The sequence below is a fragment of the Eschrichtius robustus genome, chromosome 16 (genome assembly GCF_028021215.1).
Source record: "Eschrichtius robustus isolate mEscRob2 chromosome 16, mEscRob2.pri, whole genome shotgun sequence".
Classification (NCBI taxonomy): Eukaryota; Metazoa; Chordata; class Mammalia; order Artiodactyla; family Eschrichtiidae; genus Eschrichtius; species Eschrichtius robustus.
In genome coordinates, this window is record NC_090839.1 from 25,454,371 (window position 1) to 25,470,690 (window position 16,320).

The window sequence follows — 16,320 nt, forward strand, 5'->3', positions numbered from 1 at the left end:
TCTTTTTCAGGTAGACTGCCTATTTCCTCTTCATTTGCTAGGTCTGGTGTGTTTTTACCTTGCTCCTTCATCTGCTGTGTGTTTTTCTGTCTTCTCATTTTGCTTATCTCACTGTGTTTGGGGTCTCCTTTTCACAGGCTGCAGGGTTCATAGTTCCCATTGTTTTTTGTGTCTGTCCCCAGTGGCTAAGGTTGGTTCAGTGGGTTGTGTAGGCTTCCTGGTGGAGGGGACTAGTGCCTGTGTTCTGGTGGATGAGGCTGGATCTTGTCTTTCTGGTGGGCAGGACCACGTCTGGTGGTGTGTTTTGGGGTGTCTGTGGCCTTATTATGATTTTAGGCAGCCTCTCTGCTAATGGATGGGGCTGTGTTCCTGTCTTGCTAGTTGTTTGGCATAGGGTGTCCAGCACTGTAGCTTGCTGGTCGTTGAGTGAAGCTGGGTCTCGGTGTTGAGATGGAGATCTCTGGGAGATTTTCACCGTTTGGTATTACGTGGAGCTGGGAGGTCTCTTGTGGACCAGTGTCCTGAAGTTGGCTCTCCCACCTCAGAGGCACAGCCTTGATGCCTGGCTGGAGCACCAAGAAGAGTCTTTCATCCACACGGCTCAGAATAAAAGGGAGAAAAAATAGAAAGAAAGAAAGAGGATAAAATAAAATAAAATAAAGTAAGATAAAATAAAATAAAGTTATTAAAATAAAAAATAATTATTAAGAAAAAAAATTTTTAAGTAAAAAAACAAAAAAACGGACAGACAGAACCCTAGGACAAATGGTGAAAGCAAAGCTATACAGACAAAATCTCACACAGAAGCATACATATACACACTCACAAAAAGAGGTAAAGGGGAAAAAATAATATATCTTGCTCCCAAAGTCCACCTCCTCAATTTGGGATGATTCGTTGTCTATTCAGGTATTCCACAGATGCAGGTACATCAAGTTGTTTGTGGAGCTTTAATCCGCTGCTCCTGAGGCTGCTGGGAGAAATTTCCCTTTCTCTTCTTTGTTCGCACAGCTCCCGGGGTTCAGTTTAGGATTTGGACCCGCCTCTGCGTGTAGGTCGCCTGAGGGCGTCTGTTCTTCGCTCAGACAGGACGGGGTTAAAGGCACAGCTGCTTCGGGGGCTCTGGTTCACTCAGGCCGGGGGGAGGGAGGGGTACGGATGCGGGGTGAGCCTGCGGCGGCAGAGGCCAGCGTGACGTTGCACCAGCTTGAGGCACGCCGTGCGTTCTCCCGGGGAAGTTGTCCCTGGATCACGGGACCCTGGCAGTGGTGGGCTGCACAGGCTCCCGGGAGGGGCGGTGTGGATAGTGACCTGTGCTTGCACACAGGCTTTTTGGTTGTGGCAGCAGCAGCCTTAGCGTCTCATGCCCGTCTCTGGGGTCCGCGCTGATAGCCGCGGCTCGCGCCCGCGTCTGGAGCTCCTTTAAGCAGCGCTCTTAATCCCCTCTCCTCGAGCACCAGGAAACAAAGAGGCAAGAAAAAGTCTCTTGCCTCTTCGGCAGGCCCAGACCTTTTCCCGGACTCCCTCCCGGCTAGCTGTGGTGCACTAACCCCTTCCGGCTGTGTTCACGCCGCCAACCTCAGTCCTCTCCCTGCCTGAGACTCAGCTCCCAGCCCCCGCCCGTCCCGGCGGGTGAGCAGACAAGCCTCTTGGGCTGGTGAGTGCAGGTCGGCACTGATCTTCTGTGTGGGAACCTCTCCACTCTGCCCTCCGCACCCCTGTTGCTGCGCTCTCCTCCGTGGCTCCTGCAATGCCTTTTATGATACTGTCTTGGAAGTCACACATCATCACTTCTGTCATCATGTATTTGTCAGAAGCAAGAAACTAAGTCCAACTCACACTCAAGGGCAGAGGAATTAGACTCCACTTTCTGAAGGGAGGAGTGTCAAAGAATTTGTGGACATATTTTGAAAACCATCACACCATGTGACTTGCTCTAATAAAATTGGTGACGTGTGACTTCTGGGCAGAAGCTTTAAGAGCCAGTGAGTGGTTTGCCTGCCTCTTTTCCCTCTTCCATAAAACAGACAATATTTCAGATAGAAGACCTGGATCCTGGAGTAAAGATGATGTGGGGCAGACCTTTTATTGTCCACTGTCAAGTATGTTAGGCATAGTACAAAGTACTTAACAAATAGTACCACATTCGATATTTATAGCAATGGTAAATATTATTATATATACTTTATAGAAGAAACAGAACTATCATCCTTCAACTTTTCCTGATATTCTTGACATGATTCACTTTGCCTTGTCTATTTTTTCTTTTTATCAAAAGCACTTTTCACCTTCTAACAAACTGTAGTCAGTATTCATTTTGTTGTCTGTCTAGCCTTACAAAAATTTAAGTTCCCTAAAGGCAGGGAGGGGAATTCCCTGGCGATCCAGTGGTTAGGATTCTATGCTTCCACTGCAAGGGCCATGGGTTCCATCCCTGGTCAGGGAACTAAGATCCTGCATGCCACGCAGTGGAGCCAAACAAACAAAAAACCAAACAAACAAACAAAAACAAGGGCAGGGATCTTTGTTTTGTTCACTGATGTATCCCAATGTACAGAACAGTGCTGGAACATAAATATTCATTGAAGGTGGATTTTTCAGTCCCAATCTTCTCCCTGGAAAGTGTTCCAGTTTGTCTACAAATTTTCTAATGATAATACTCAAAGCGAGGTCTGACAAGCCTAGGTTGTTTCTTACTAGTTCTGTTCTCAGAAGTTAACCATATTTCCAAGATCTCACTGAAGTCTCCAATAAATCCACTGATTATGACCAATATTCTCATGCTATCCTCTGGCTGCCATGGGTTCTTTTTTTTTTTTCAAACTTTTTTTTTTTTTGGGCTGTGCCATGCAGCATATGGGGATCTTAGTTCCCCGGCCAGGGGTCGAACCCTGCAATGGAAGGGTGGAGTCCCAACCACTGGACCGCCAGGGAAGTCCCCATGGGTTCTAAGTTGTGACAAATCACCAAAGATAGGCTTGTCCTACCTATCCTACTGGAAATTCTTACATTATCTTGGGTCTCTCTTTATCACCCTTATCCCTTCAAAATCACAAAATATCTGTCCTATTTTTATTCCTCTAGTGTTCTAAAAATGGCTTTTTGCGCTTTTCTTCCAAGGTAACATTTGTGCATTTTAACAAATACCTTGATCCCAGATTGTCAAACTAATGGTGAGAATTTTAGAAAACAAGGCAGGTCAGTGAGGAAGATATTACTGGGCAGCCATGCCACTGCAGAAGAGACAAAATTGTTGCTGCCTGGCTTTCACAGTCATTCTCGGGGAGTGTGCAATAAAAGTTTACAAACACATTTCCAAGTGTCATATAATGTACTTTTATGAAATGCAGTCTCTTTTATTCAATAAAAAATTTTTAACTAAACAATAAAGAAACATTAAAAGCAAAACTTTTTTTCTCAGCCCATAAAACTCAGGAACAAAATCTGCTCCTTCTCCAAAAACAAATGTGTTAAATCTGTTTGCAAAAGGAACAAAGAGCAGAGAAAGCTGTGTTCTGTTTACTGACACCCCTTAATAATTATTATGTGTGGAACAATACTTATGACCTTATTTGAAGTTATACCAAGGAACAAAGCAACAGTAAAACAACATAGAAATGAAGTCAATGTGGTGCATAAAAAGAAGAAATGACCAGAAGAATGAAGAGCTGGAATCCAGTTTCTGCTTTGCTACTATCTAGATGTATGACATATACAAACCACTTCACTTCTCTGGATCTCAATTTCTTTATCTGTAAAATGTTGAGATTAGAAAAGATGGCTTAGAAACTCTTTCAGCTTTTTAATATTAACACAAAGAGGTATATACAGTTTTCTAGTATGGAAGAATAGGACCAGTGGTGTGCTGGTAAATGTTTGATAAATATATAAATGTTTAATAATAACTGGCTCTCTGGTGGAAAAAAAAACTTTGTTGTGTTGTGCAACAAAACATTGGTGGGAATACTTTTACCATGGTCAGTTTTCAAGCTACCAATAGTTTAACAGCCTACTAGCAAAATTCCTGAAAATTTAACAATTAGCATTCAGAATCTAGTAAGAGCAACTCTAACACACCACTAAATAGGACTCCATTTATTCATTTGCCTATTCATTCATTCAACAACACTCACTAAACATTTATTATGTGCAAGGAATACAAAGGAATACAAAGATGTGTAAAATTTGGCTCTTGTCCCAAGAGGTTTAGATTCTAGCAAACAGTAAATGAATATAGACAACTCTAATGCTAGAGAGAACATGACAAATAAGATAAAGAAAGCAGGCATAAGTGAAGTACTACAAAGTTTCAGCAGAGAAAGAGACTATTTTATACTGAGGTTATTGGGTGGAAGGGACCTTGGGGAAGGAAAAGAGATTTCTCAAAAAGAATAAGGCTATTTAAAGGTATTTTTTTGTTTGTTTAAAAGATCTGTTTAGGGACTTCCCTGGTGGTCCAATGGTTAGGACTCTGGGCTTCCACCACTGGAGGTATGGGTTCCATCCCTGGTCGGGGAATTAAGATCCTGCTAGCCATGCAGCGCCACCAAAAAAAAAAAAAAGTTATCTAACAGAAGAGAAGTAACACTGTATGTTGGGAAACCAAGAACCTGAGAAGAAATACTTAGAGGAAGCTAGAAATAAAGAGGCTAACAAGCGATTATACATGTGGGAGGATAATAAAAGCTACCAGGTCAGATGGCTCCACCAAGAACAATCTTAAACTGGAATGAGTTTAACACCATCAAAAGGGAATTGGAGTACAATTTAGGAAGGAAGATATTAAGAGAGCCTTGGGTCATTTCAAAGGAACCCAACTTTAGGGGGCTTCCCTGGTGGCACAGTGGTTGAGAATCTGCCTGCCAATACAGTGGACACAGGTTCGAGCCCCGGTCCGGGAAGATCCCACATGCCACGGAGCAACGAAGCCCGTGCACCACAACTACTGAGCCTGCGCTCTAGAGCCCACGAGCCACAACTACTGAGCCCGCATGCCACAACTACTGAAGCCTGCGCACCTAGAGCCCATGCTCTGCAACAAGAGAAGCCACTGCAATGAGAAGCCCGCACACTGCAATGAAGAGTAGCCCATGCTTGCTGCAACTAGAGAAAGCCTGCATACAGCAACAAAGACCCAATGCAGCCAAAAATTTAAAAATAAACAAACAAACAAATAAATAAATAAATAAATAAATAAATAAAAGGGGGAAAAAGTTGTCATACTTAAAGGAGGTATAATATCTGGGAACTGATCAGATCGCATCTGGAAGATGATATTTAGTTAATCTCTTTGAGCCCATTTTCTTATTTGTAAAATGGGGGTAATTACAGTACCTATTTCACAGGGTTAGGAAAACAAGATAATATATTAAGGAGCTTAGAGGAGTGTTCAAAAGGAAGCATTCAATAAATATTAGCTATAATAATATAGCCTTAATTGAAAAATTATACTGTTCTAAAATATATGAAATGGTTACTTTTTAAAATTTAAGGTCCACTATCTAGTGGGCATTTTAATTTAATTTTTATTTTCCAAAAGTGTATTTTAAATTTCCAAAGGTGAGCTGAAGTTCTAATATTCTAGGTATCGTTGAACAAATTAAGTCTCACTCTGTACTTTTTTCTTTTTTTTGGCTGTGTTGGGTCTCCGTTGCTGCGCAGGCTTTCTCTAGCTGCGGCGAGCGGGGGCTACTCTTTGTTGTGGTGCACGGGCTTCTCATTGTGGTGGTTTTTCTTGTTGCGGAGTGCAGGATTTAGGCATGATGGCTTTAGTAATTGTGGCACGCGGGCTCAGTAGTTGTGGCTCGCGGGCTCTAGAGCGCAGGGTCAGTAGTTGTGGCGCACGGGCGTAGTGCGCCCGTGCGCCACAACTACTCCGCAGCATGTGGGTTCGTCCCAGACCAGGGATCAAACCCGTGTCCCCTGCATTGGCAGGCGGATTCTTAACCACTGTGCCATCAGGGAAGTCCCGTTTGTACTTTTCAAGATCATAAAAACTCTCTTTATTATCTCCTTCATCATGCTTCCTCTAGATTTCATGCTATAATTTTATTTGTTTAGATGTGTCAAATTCTTTTGTTAATACTCATAAGAACACGGATATCAGTAACAATAGCAGTTAAGTTTACCAAATCTTTGGGGTACTCCAGGGTTTTGGATAAAATCTTTCCTTTTTATAAAAATATAAATCATTATGGGACTTCCCTGGTGGTCCAGTGGTTAACACTCAGCACTTCCAATGCAGGGGGCCCAGGTTCGATCCCTGGTCAGGGAACTAAGATCCCACATGCCATCCCACATGCCGTGCAGCATGGCCAAAAATTTTTTAAAATATATTATATATATTTATTTACATATATAAAAATCATTAAGGAACTCTTTCTTTGGAAGAAGACAGACTGTTTTGTTTTTACTTTATTGTTTACGTCCAACTTAAGCCTAAATTTAACAATGAAAATAGAATCTTCCTGGAGCATATGGAACTTTTTGTCTTTTCTAAACAAGGAATTATGGGAACATTTAATGACAAACATTCTCCTCACAATATGGTCAATAAATCTCTGGCAACATTGATTTGGTGCCCATTAGAAGCAGAGAACAGCAATAATAGGATGTGGAAAATTTCAGAGGCAAAGATACAGTTGGTACTTTAAAAATTCTTATAGTTTAATAGAGGAGACTGAATAATCCCTAATAAGTACACTGCAGCATATTCACTACTAGAGGGATTTAGCATGAAGCAGTTCTTCTTGAACATTTTTCATTGCAATTTAGCTTCTGGAGTAAGCAGAAGAAACGGGAGGGCCAGAATCAATAATATACCTAAGGTGACAGAGCCAGTAAGTCATAGAAAGGGGATTTAAACCTAGGTCTCTTAATTCCATATATGAGACAGTCTCACAACATTTATCTTGAGGATAACATCTTTTTGAGATTCCAGAAGATCGATGACATTTGTTTTCACAATTTAAAAAAATCAGCCAGTAAGACTGATTAGAACTCAGAGGATAGCAATGCTCTAGTATTCCACCTTATTTCTCTCATTTTGGGAGAAGGCAGCAACTGTGACACCCCAAATTCAATGCGATACTTAAAAAAATGGCCTAAATAGTTAGGGTTTTATTCTTCTGAAATATCTAGGGTTGTTATTTTCTAGTATTCTTCCAGGACTTATCTGTAAAGAAAATTCATAATGTCATTTTATATCATAGGTCTGGATAGACACAAGATTTTCTTTCTCTCTTTCCTTCTCTCTCTCTCTTTCTATCTTTGATATTTTTAATGTTTATCAAGGTAATACATGTAAATACTTTAAGTCTTGTGGTTTAAAAAAAGTCATGTGGAACTACAAGGCTCATAACAAAACACAGCAGGAGTATATTTTAACACACACACAGACTTAAAAAAAAAAAAGCGGTGGCCTCCCCAAAGCCTGAGATACCCTCCCAGACTCTTTCACTGGCTTTTTTTCTTTTCATATTTACTAACATTTTCCTAAATTAAATATTTTTACTGCTTTCTTTTTTGATTTGTAAATTTTAAACAGTACCTGATATAAAAGATAAAGATCCAACACTTTATGCTTTCCCTCCCTTCAGCCTCACAATATTGTTATATCACATTTAAATTAAATCAATGTTTCATATTAACCTTACTATGACTCTATAAGTGTGGTTTACTTCTGGATCAATTAATTGTATTATGATTACATTTCCTTTCTTATGTAACTTTTTGTTTGTCTTGCAATTAATAATTGCCTCAGTTTGTTTGCCAAATTTTCTGTATCATTATCACTAACTGTTCCAGACTAACAGAAATGTAAAAATGCCTTAACTATTTTTAGCACACCCAAACATGTCGTATACTCTAACAGTTTTACTGGAAATACTCCCCTGGAGCACTCCTTCCCCTTTAGTCTGGACTATCCCTCACAAGGTCTGCTGTACAGCTATCACCTTGGGACTTCCTTTTACCCTTCTTAGGTTGATCCCCTCTTTCCTAAAACCTCTATCTTTGTCGTTCTTGTTTCAGTAGAGCACATCCTCCAGTAGTGTCCCAGGAAAAGCTTGGGGGTTAGTAAATTTTTTTGATCCTTGCATCTTCAGTTGTGCCTCACACTTGAGTGATAACATGACTTAGTATAGAATTCTAGGTTGAAAATAATTTTCTCTCAGAATTTTGAAAGCACTGTTTCATCGTCTTCTAACCACCAGTGTCAATGTTAAGAAATATGCTATTCTTATTACCTACTCTTTTATGAATAATCCATTCCCCTTCCCTGCTCCCTCTTCACCTCCTATCAACAAGATTTTTGGATCTTCTCTTTATCCCTTGTCTTTAGAAATTTTATGATAATGTCCCATAGTTCTCTTGGTTTTGGTTTTTTTCCCTTCATTATGCTGGGCACTCAGCAGGCTCTGTCAATCTGGAAACTCGTGTCCTTCAGTTATCAGAGATCTTGTAATTTCTTTGATAATTTTCTTCCCTTCATTTCTTCTCCATTTCTAAAACTGTAGTTAGCCTAACATTGGACCTAATGGATTCATTCTCCAATTATCTTTTCTTTTTTTTTTTTAAAGCGGTAATGTATATGAAAATGATTTAAAGTTTTTTTTTTTAATTAATTAATTATTTATTTATGGCTGTGTTGGGTCTTCGTTTCTGTGCGAGGGCTTTCTCTAGTTGCGGCAAGTGGGGGCCACTCTTCAACGCGGTGCGCGGGCCTCTCACTATCGCGGCCTCTCTTGTTGCGGAGCACAGGCTCCAGACGCGCAGGCTCAGTAGTTGTGGCTCACGGGCCTAGTTGCTCCGCAGCATGTGGGATCTTCCCAGACCAGGGCTCGAACCCGTGTCCCCTGCATTGGCAGGCAGATTCTCAACCACTGCGCCACCAGGGAAGCCCATATCTTTTCTCTTTTATTTTCAGGTCTGTCTTTTTGTTCTATTTTTCTGGGAGATTTCCTCAATTTTATACATTAATACTTCTATTATTTGTTTTTGCTATTAAAAAAATTTCCCAGAGCTATTATTCTCTGATTGCTCCTTTTTTTTGGAGCAACTTGTCTTTGCTTTATGGATGCACTATTTTATACTATCAGAGGCAGAGGATGCTTATTGTTTTCAAAAAAATATTCTTCTGCTCTCTATATTGCCTCTGTTTTCCATTTCTATTTGATGCTGTCTTTCTTGGTGAAGGTTTATCTCAACTATCTGGTGATCCTTTGCTGTCCCTTCATATTTAAGAATGAGTCATTACAAAGGTATTTGGAAGGTCTATGTTAGGCGGAAGAGTTTGTCAGTTGGTGGGTTTCATCACAGGTTGATAAAGTGGGGACCTATTTGTTTTGCTGGGAGACCCTCAAGTATCATTATCTATAGCTATTTCTTCTGGGGTTATCCAATTTTAAGTTTCTCCCAAAATTAATCCTCTGCTCTCCTGCCTCGAGAATATAAGCCTTGCTGTCAGCATCCTTGGAGTGAAGTAGAGCAAGAAGGCTGGGCGAGTTTCATCATTCAGCATGTAGATATTCATCTGATCTCTGTTTTCAGTGTGGTATCCTCCTACCCCAGCCTCCTCAGCTATGACCTTTAGCTGTACCTGGTACCTCAGTCTGGAGCTTCTCTGATTCAATTTTTCACAGAATAAACCAGGGAGATAGAGGCGTAGTTGCCTAGCTGAGCAGGATGAGGAAGGAGCCTGGTAGTTTAACTTCTTATATAGACTTTCAGCCAATCTCCCTCTTTTTGGCCCCTCACATATCTCTGCTGCTATAGTATCTGCTCCTTTCAATTCCTGATGTTTTAGTGTTCTGCAACATGAACCTGCTTGCCTCTCATTAGTATACCCCTCCCCAGTATTTGGAATTCAATTTTCTCGGCTCAACTTTCCATCTTCCAAAATGTTGCTGATATCCCTCATCTGCTGTTATCTTTCTTATTCCCTTTGTCCTTGTGGACTGATAACATTAAAAATATTAACTCAATGTCATTTTAGTGAATGGGGGAGAGAATAAGGATGAAGATGTGTTTAATTTGTCCATGTATACTGAGAACTGAAGGACTTTCAAGATGCTCACTCTTTCACTCCCATAAAAAAATGTCAGAACCAGAAAATTCAGAGATAAAATTCTGCTCTCATGAGGCTGATGTGGAAAACACATGGGTCTGAGAATTGCAGTACCTATTTTCAAGTCCTGCTATTATTATTTATTGGCTGGTTGATGTTGGTGTTAGGTAAGTTAAATTTTCTATCTGTTTCATCATCTGTAAAGTGGTGATAATTGTCCTTACCACAGTCTATCTTACTTGTAATGACTAAGGTAAGATAACTGATATAAATGTATGAATATATATCAAATATATAATATTTACCATTAACTCTATTACCAAGAGGCGTAGTCAAATATATTTTGAGAAGCAGTGTAACAGTAGAAAGAGTATGGGCTTCAGAGTCACACAGACCTGCACTTGATTGTATCTCTGTCATTCATTGTGTGATCCTGGGCAAGTGACAACCTCTCAGCTTTGTCTGCCCCGTTTATAAAACGAGTATGATGTTATTAACCTGACAACGCTGTTGTGAGGACTAAATTAGATAATGCATGTAACACATCTGTTATAGGGCCTAACACTTATTAGGTACTCAGCAGATGTTCATTCTTCCTCTTATCCCCTTAATTTGGGACCAGCTTTATTATGTTCACATGAGAATCCTAAACTTGTATTTCCTCAATTAATGCTAAACCACATTAGTAATTAGGATCTTAGGTCATCAATAGCCCTCATAAAGGCTTTTTATTTGCTGTTTTCCCAGGACCAAATTATAAGGTGAGCAGCCCAAGTTGAAAGAGTTCAGCGTATATATCCTTTGAAGTGGTAACAGGTTATTGCTAAGACATCTTTAGGAATATTTTGTTATGAAATAAGACATAAAATTTGTAATGAATATTAAAGGAGATCAGGGACACTGGAATACTGGAACTACTACTCAAAAAAATTATCTTAAGAGTTATTCATTTTTTGGGTTTTTTTTCTCTCTGATCCTTACATAAACCCAGAAGCTGGGAATGTTTTATTATCCTGTTTAAAGATGAAGAAATCAAGGCATGAGTGAAAAAGTGACTTGCTCAAGATTCATTAGTCATCAAGGAACAAGGAACTCCAACCTTGGTCTTTTGACTCCCTATTCAGTGGTCTTTTGAAAAAAAAATTCTGGTTAAATACACATAACATAAAATTTACCATCTTAACCATTTTTGTGTGCAACTAAGTACATTCACCACGTTGTGCAACCAGTCTCCAGAACACCTTTTATCCTGCAAAACTAAAACTCTATACCCATTAAACAACAATTCTCCATTCTCCCTCATCCCCCAGACTCTGGCAACCACCATTCTACTTTCTGTTTCTATGAATTTGACAACCCTAAGCACTTCATATAAATGGGATCATACAGTATTTACCTTTTTGTGACTGGCTTATTTCACTTAACATAATGTCCTCAAGTTTCATCCATGTTATAGCATGTCAGAATTTCCTTCTTTTTAAGGCTGAATAACATTCCATTACATGTATATACCACATTTTGTTTATCCATTCATCTATCAGTGGACATTCGGGTTGCTTGCACCTATTGGCTATTGTGAATAATGCTGCTATACATATAGGTATACAAATATCTCTTTGAGACTCTGCTTTCAATTTTTTTCGATATATACCCAGAACTGGAATTGCTGTATCATATGGTAATACTATTTTTAATTTCTTGAGGAACCACCATATTGTTTTTGGGAACAGCCATACACAGTGGCTGCACTATTTTACATTCCAACCAACAGTACACAAGGGTTCCAATTTCTCCACATCCTTGTTAACACTTGTCATTTTCTTTTTTTTTTTTTCCTAATAGCCATCCAATTGGTGTGAGGTGGTATCTCATTTGTGGTTTTCTTAAGAGTTTTGAAGTCTTCTGTAGAGAAGCCAAGACACTAAGTAACCCTGTAAATCACAACACAATTTACATCAAGATCCTACTAGATTTAACACACTGTAGGAGGCAACAGTACACATAGTCATTGCCTTCAAGGATTTTATAATCTAGCTGGAAAGAAAGGACAAATGCACTTAAAAATAAATAATAGGACTTCCCTGGTGGCACAGTGGTTAAGAATCTGCCTGCCAATGCAGGGGACACGGGTTCGAGCCCTGGTCCAGGAAGATCCCACATGCCGCGGAGCAACTAAGCCTGTGCACCACAACTACTGAGCCTGCGCTCTAGAGCCTGTGAGCCACAACTACTGAGCCCGCGTGCTGCAACTACTGAAGCCCATGCGCCTAGAGCCTGTGCTCTGCAACAAGAGAAGCCACTACAATGAGAAGTCCACACACTGCAATGAAGAGTAGCCCCCGCTCACCACAACTAGAGAAAGCCCACACGCAGCAACGAAGACCCGACGCAGCCAAAAAAAAAAAGATAGATTTTGTACCTATCCTCAAGCACTTTATATACATTCTAGTAGTGAAGTGAGATTATTAAATCACAAGTAAGAAAAACAGACCAATAAATTAAACAAATTGTGGTAAGTGTTATGAAGTAAAGGGGAAAGAGGTGACTGTTGCAGTATCCAAGAAAGAGATGACTATCGCCTGGACCAGGCTAGTGGCAGTAGAGAAAAAAGTGGTTGGATTTGAGATTTATTTTGGACATGGAATCAATAAGACTTGATAATGAATTGGATGAAGAAAGTGAGGAAAAGGAAGGAACTGAGTTAACTCCTGAGTTTCTGACTTAAGCAACTGGGTAGAGAGCAGTGCCTTGTTAATTGAGATGAGGAAGATTTGCAGTGGGACATACCCAGAGTTCTGTTATAAACACAATAACTTTGAGATCTCTGTAAGACAAGCAAATGAAAAGAAACAGGCACTTGGACATGTAAGGCTAGAATTCTGAGGAGAAGTTTGGATTGGAAATAATGGATTTGAGAATCATTGACATAATGATGTTATTTGGAGACAGTATTTCCATTAGACTAGATTCCTAAATCTCCCCATTGACACATTATCTCATAAGTCGTTTCTATATATGATTAAATAATTAAGAATTCATTTCTGTTGGTTTAGTTCTCAGAGGATAAACTATTCAAGACTTCTTTGGGTAAGGGGGCGGTGCTCACTATACCTCCTGTCTACCTCATCAACCCAAAGACAAATTTAATTTCAGAGTTACTAAATGCTTTCCATTAATATCTCAGTGACTTTCTCTTTTACTCATCAAAGCTAACTCGTAAAGTCCCCATGAAATGAATGAAAAGGATTGAATAGGTCTGGATTTCCCTGTGGATTAGAATTTCTTTCTTATTTATGTTTTCTGTAAGTTAAACATCACCTACAAGGATGTATGGGCTTGCTTAAGTAGACAGAGTAGTGGACTAAAATCATGAGATCTGGGTTCTAGTTCAAGTACTGTCACTATTTAAAGTCATAGCCGCTATAGGCCTGTTTTTGTGGGTCAAGTGAAGAGACTAAGGAATATTTTAAAGCCTATGAAAACAAAATTCAGTAGCTTACTACTAGGAAGCTGGAGATCTGGGGTGGTGCTGAGCATCAGGAATGGCCCAGAGTGAAGATTCCAGGAGGCTGTTCTGGATTTCTCACTACTTTTTGTGGACTCCATAATTTGGCTTCTGTATCTATAAAATAGGAGAATGTCAATGATTTCCCTCACCATTATGAGAAGAAAATTAATAAATGTCTATATGTTTTACAGATTCCTGGATGAAACAGGTTAGGAAAATACAAATAACTATTGTGTTGATGTTCTTATTAGCTTAATCTAAGTACAATCTATCTCTTGGAAAACCTGGAAACAGCTGCCATTGCTTTGTGACTTTTGCCAGCTCCCCAGGGAATCTTGGCTTTCCCAAGAAAACAACTACCTTGAGAGTAACCTGAAATCTCTGAAGAAAGTCTCTTGCAAGCAACCAGTTCAGGGAGGTCATATCTGGTACCATGCTGTAAAAGAAAATAAATCTTTTCACAAAAGTGGTCAACACTATTTGCTAATCAGACCAGCATTTCCCAAACAGGGAGTGGCAGTACAGCGAGGCCTCATTAAGGCTTTGTCTTTATTAATGTGAACTAACTTTGTTAGTGTGAACTAAGTAATTTAAGGGTGATTTCCTATGAGCTCCTCTCTGCCTCTATCATTTCTCTTCTACCTTTGTTTTTTCCCACTTGTCTTCTCTTTGTCTCAGTCTTCATTCTCCTAGTTGGATGGGCTTTTCAAAAACTTAGGCCACATTGTTTCCTTCTCTCCTCTTCAAGGCCTCCCCATTCAAAGTGATTTGGGGACTGTCATGCCCCAAATATTTGTTACCTCTCAGAGACCAGGAGAATACAAATGGTATTCACCAGTGGCTTTTAACCAGGGGTGATTTGGTAATGGCTAGAGACATTTTTGGTTGTCACAATTAGGGAAAGGGTGCCACTGGCATCTAGTGGATAGAGGCCAGGGATACTGCTAAACATCCTACACTGCACAGAACAGCCACCAATAACAAAGAATTATCTGGCCCCAAATGTCAAGAGTGCTGCTGTTGAGAAATCCTGGTATGCACAGATATCAGTAGCTGAAAATTACTGAGGAGGCAGTGTAGTCCCCTTAGGGATACAGATTCTCAAGGTGGTAAAGCAGCAGCCACTGGCATCAGATTGCCTGGGCTTGGATCACTCTCACTGAGCTATAAGCTCCTTGGAGGCAGGGACCTAATTTTACCTACCATATTTACATTAGGGACTAGTATCCAATGGAGAGTACAAACTATTTGTGGATTGTCTCACACAGTTGTTTTGAGGCCCAAAGCAGGGAATATATACTAAGTGATATGAAGCACAGTGAGAGGGAGAAAAGCAGCTCCTGAATAGGGGGAGCTAGGCTGGTGTTATCAACTAGGATGTGCTGCCCTACTGAACATAAACAATTTCACAAAACACCAACATCAGACAAAGCCACTCTGTGACCATGATGGATAAGACAAAAACAAAACCACTCCATAAACATGTTTGAATACAAACAAACAAGAATACTGTTCCAACCCCAAAAGAAAAACAAACAAAAAGACCAAATATCCCCCTATCCTGGCTAACATGAGGGTTCTTCTCCCTTTTTAGATAAGAATTATTAAAATACCCCATCATAGAATTACCTTCACCTCCTAATAGCATTCAATCCAGAGAGAAGGCCCGCTTCCTGAAGCCCTCCTCCAAATTACCTAACACAAGCCCAAACCCTGTAAATTCTTTCCAGCACCCTCTTTCTGAGATGTCTCCCTGTGCCTCATTCTGTGCCTCCCCTCCTTACAAGGAGACAATAAGCTCAGGTTTTTGTTTAATTTATGGCTGTGTTGTGTCTTCGTTGCTGCGCTAGTTGCCGCGAGTGGGGGGCTACTCTTCATTGCGGTGCGCGGGCTTCTCATTGCGGTGGCTTCTCTTGTCGCAGAGCACGGGCTCTAGGCGCATGGGTTTCAGTAGTTGCAGCACGCGGGCTCAGTAGTTGTGGCTCGCAGGCTCTAGAGCGCAGGCCCAGTAGTTGTGGTGCACAGGCTTAGTTGCTCTGCGGCATGTGGGATCTTCCCCGACCAGGGCTCAAACCCGTGTCCCCTGCATTGGCAGGCGGCTTCTTAACCACTGGACCACCAGGGAAGTCCAAGCCCAGCTTTGTTCAACTAGACAGGTGATCTCGGTGGTATTTGGCTGGAGGGAATTGACAATAGTGAGAGCCCCCTAAAGGGTAACTGCTATTATCATGCCTCAAGGGGAATTGCACCCGCAGCGTTCAAGCAGAGACTTCGCAAACAAGGATTTCGAGGTTTCGCGACAGAATGCCTCTTGCCAGGCCGCTTCTCCTCAGGGGACGTCTCCTCTCCCGTCTACAGGGAGGAGCCGACCTCCCAAGTTGAAATCCAGCCTGTTGAGTTAAATTTCTCGTGAAGTAAAACTCTTTAGTGAGGTATGCGCCTCTAGCTCCAACTTCGAGTTCCTGAAACACTAGAACACCCCAATGGGGCACGGTGGAGGGAGCAGCAGGGAAACAAGCCGCGACGGGTTCATATTACTGAGTGCCTTACCCACCACCCTAACCCAGGAGAAACCGCCTCGAATTCACTCCGCAAGCGACGCAGAAAAGCGCGGGTTCTCCACGCCTCCAAAAGCTGAGGTAAGGGCAACCCCCGGCAAAATCGAACCTTCCGTGCCGGCTTCCTCAGACGTCGCGCACGCGCACGGGTCGCTGGGCGGCCGCCGCGCTAGCGCCCGCCTCTTCTA

The 16,320-nt window shown here is 41.0% G+C and overlaps 1 long non-coding RNA gene across 2 annotated transcripts; it reads right to left on the bottom strand.

The window, feature by feature from the left end:
- Positions 1-3,429: 3,429 nt before the first annotated feature.
- Positions 3,430-16,252, bottom strand: LOC137750382 (uncharacterized). 2 transcript variants are annotated; one of them, XR_011070429.1, is made up of 4 exons: positions 16,125-16,252; positions 13,935-14,010; positions 13,567-13,688; positions 3,430-3,752 (listed from the first exon to the last, which is right to left on the bottom strand). It is a non-coding gene; the product is annotated as an uncharacterized lncRNA (long non-coding RNA). The 2 variants fall into 2 exon arrangements; XR_011070430.1 differs by lacking the exon at positions 3,430-3,752 and adding an exon at positions 11,497-11,997.
- Between the last annotated feature and the right edge of the window lie 68 nt (positions 16,253-16,320).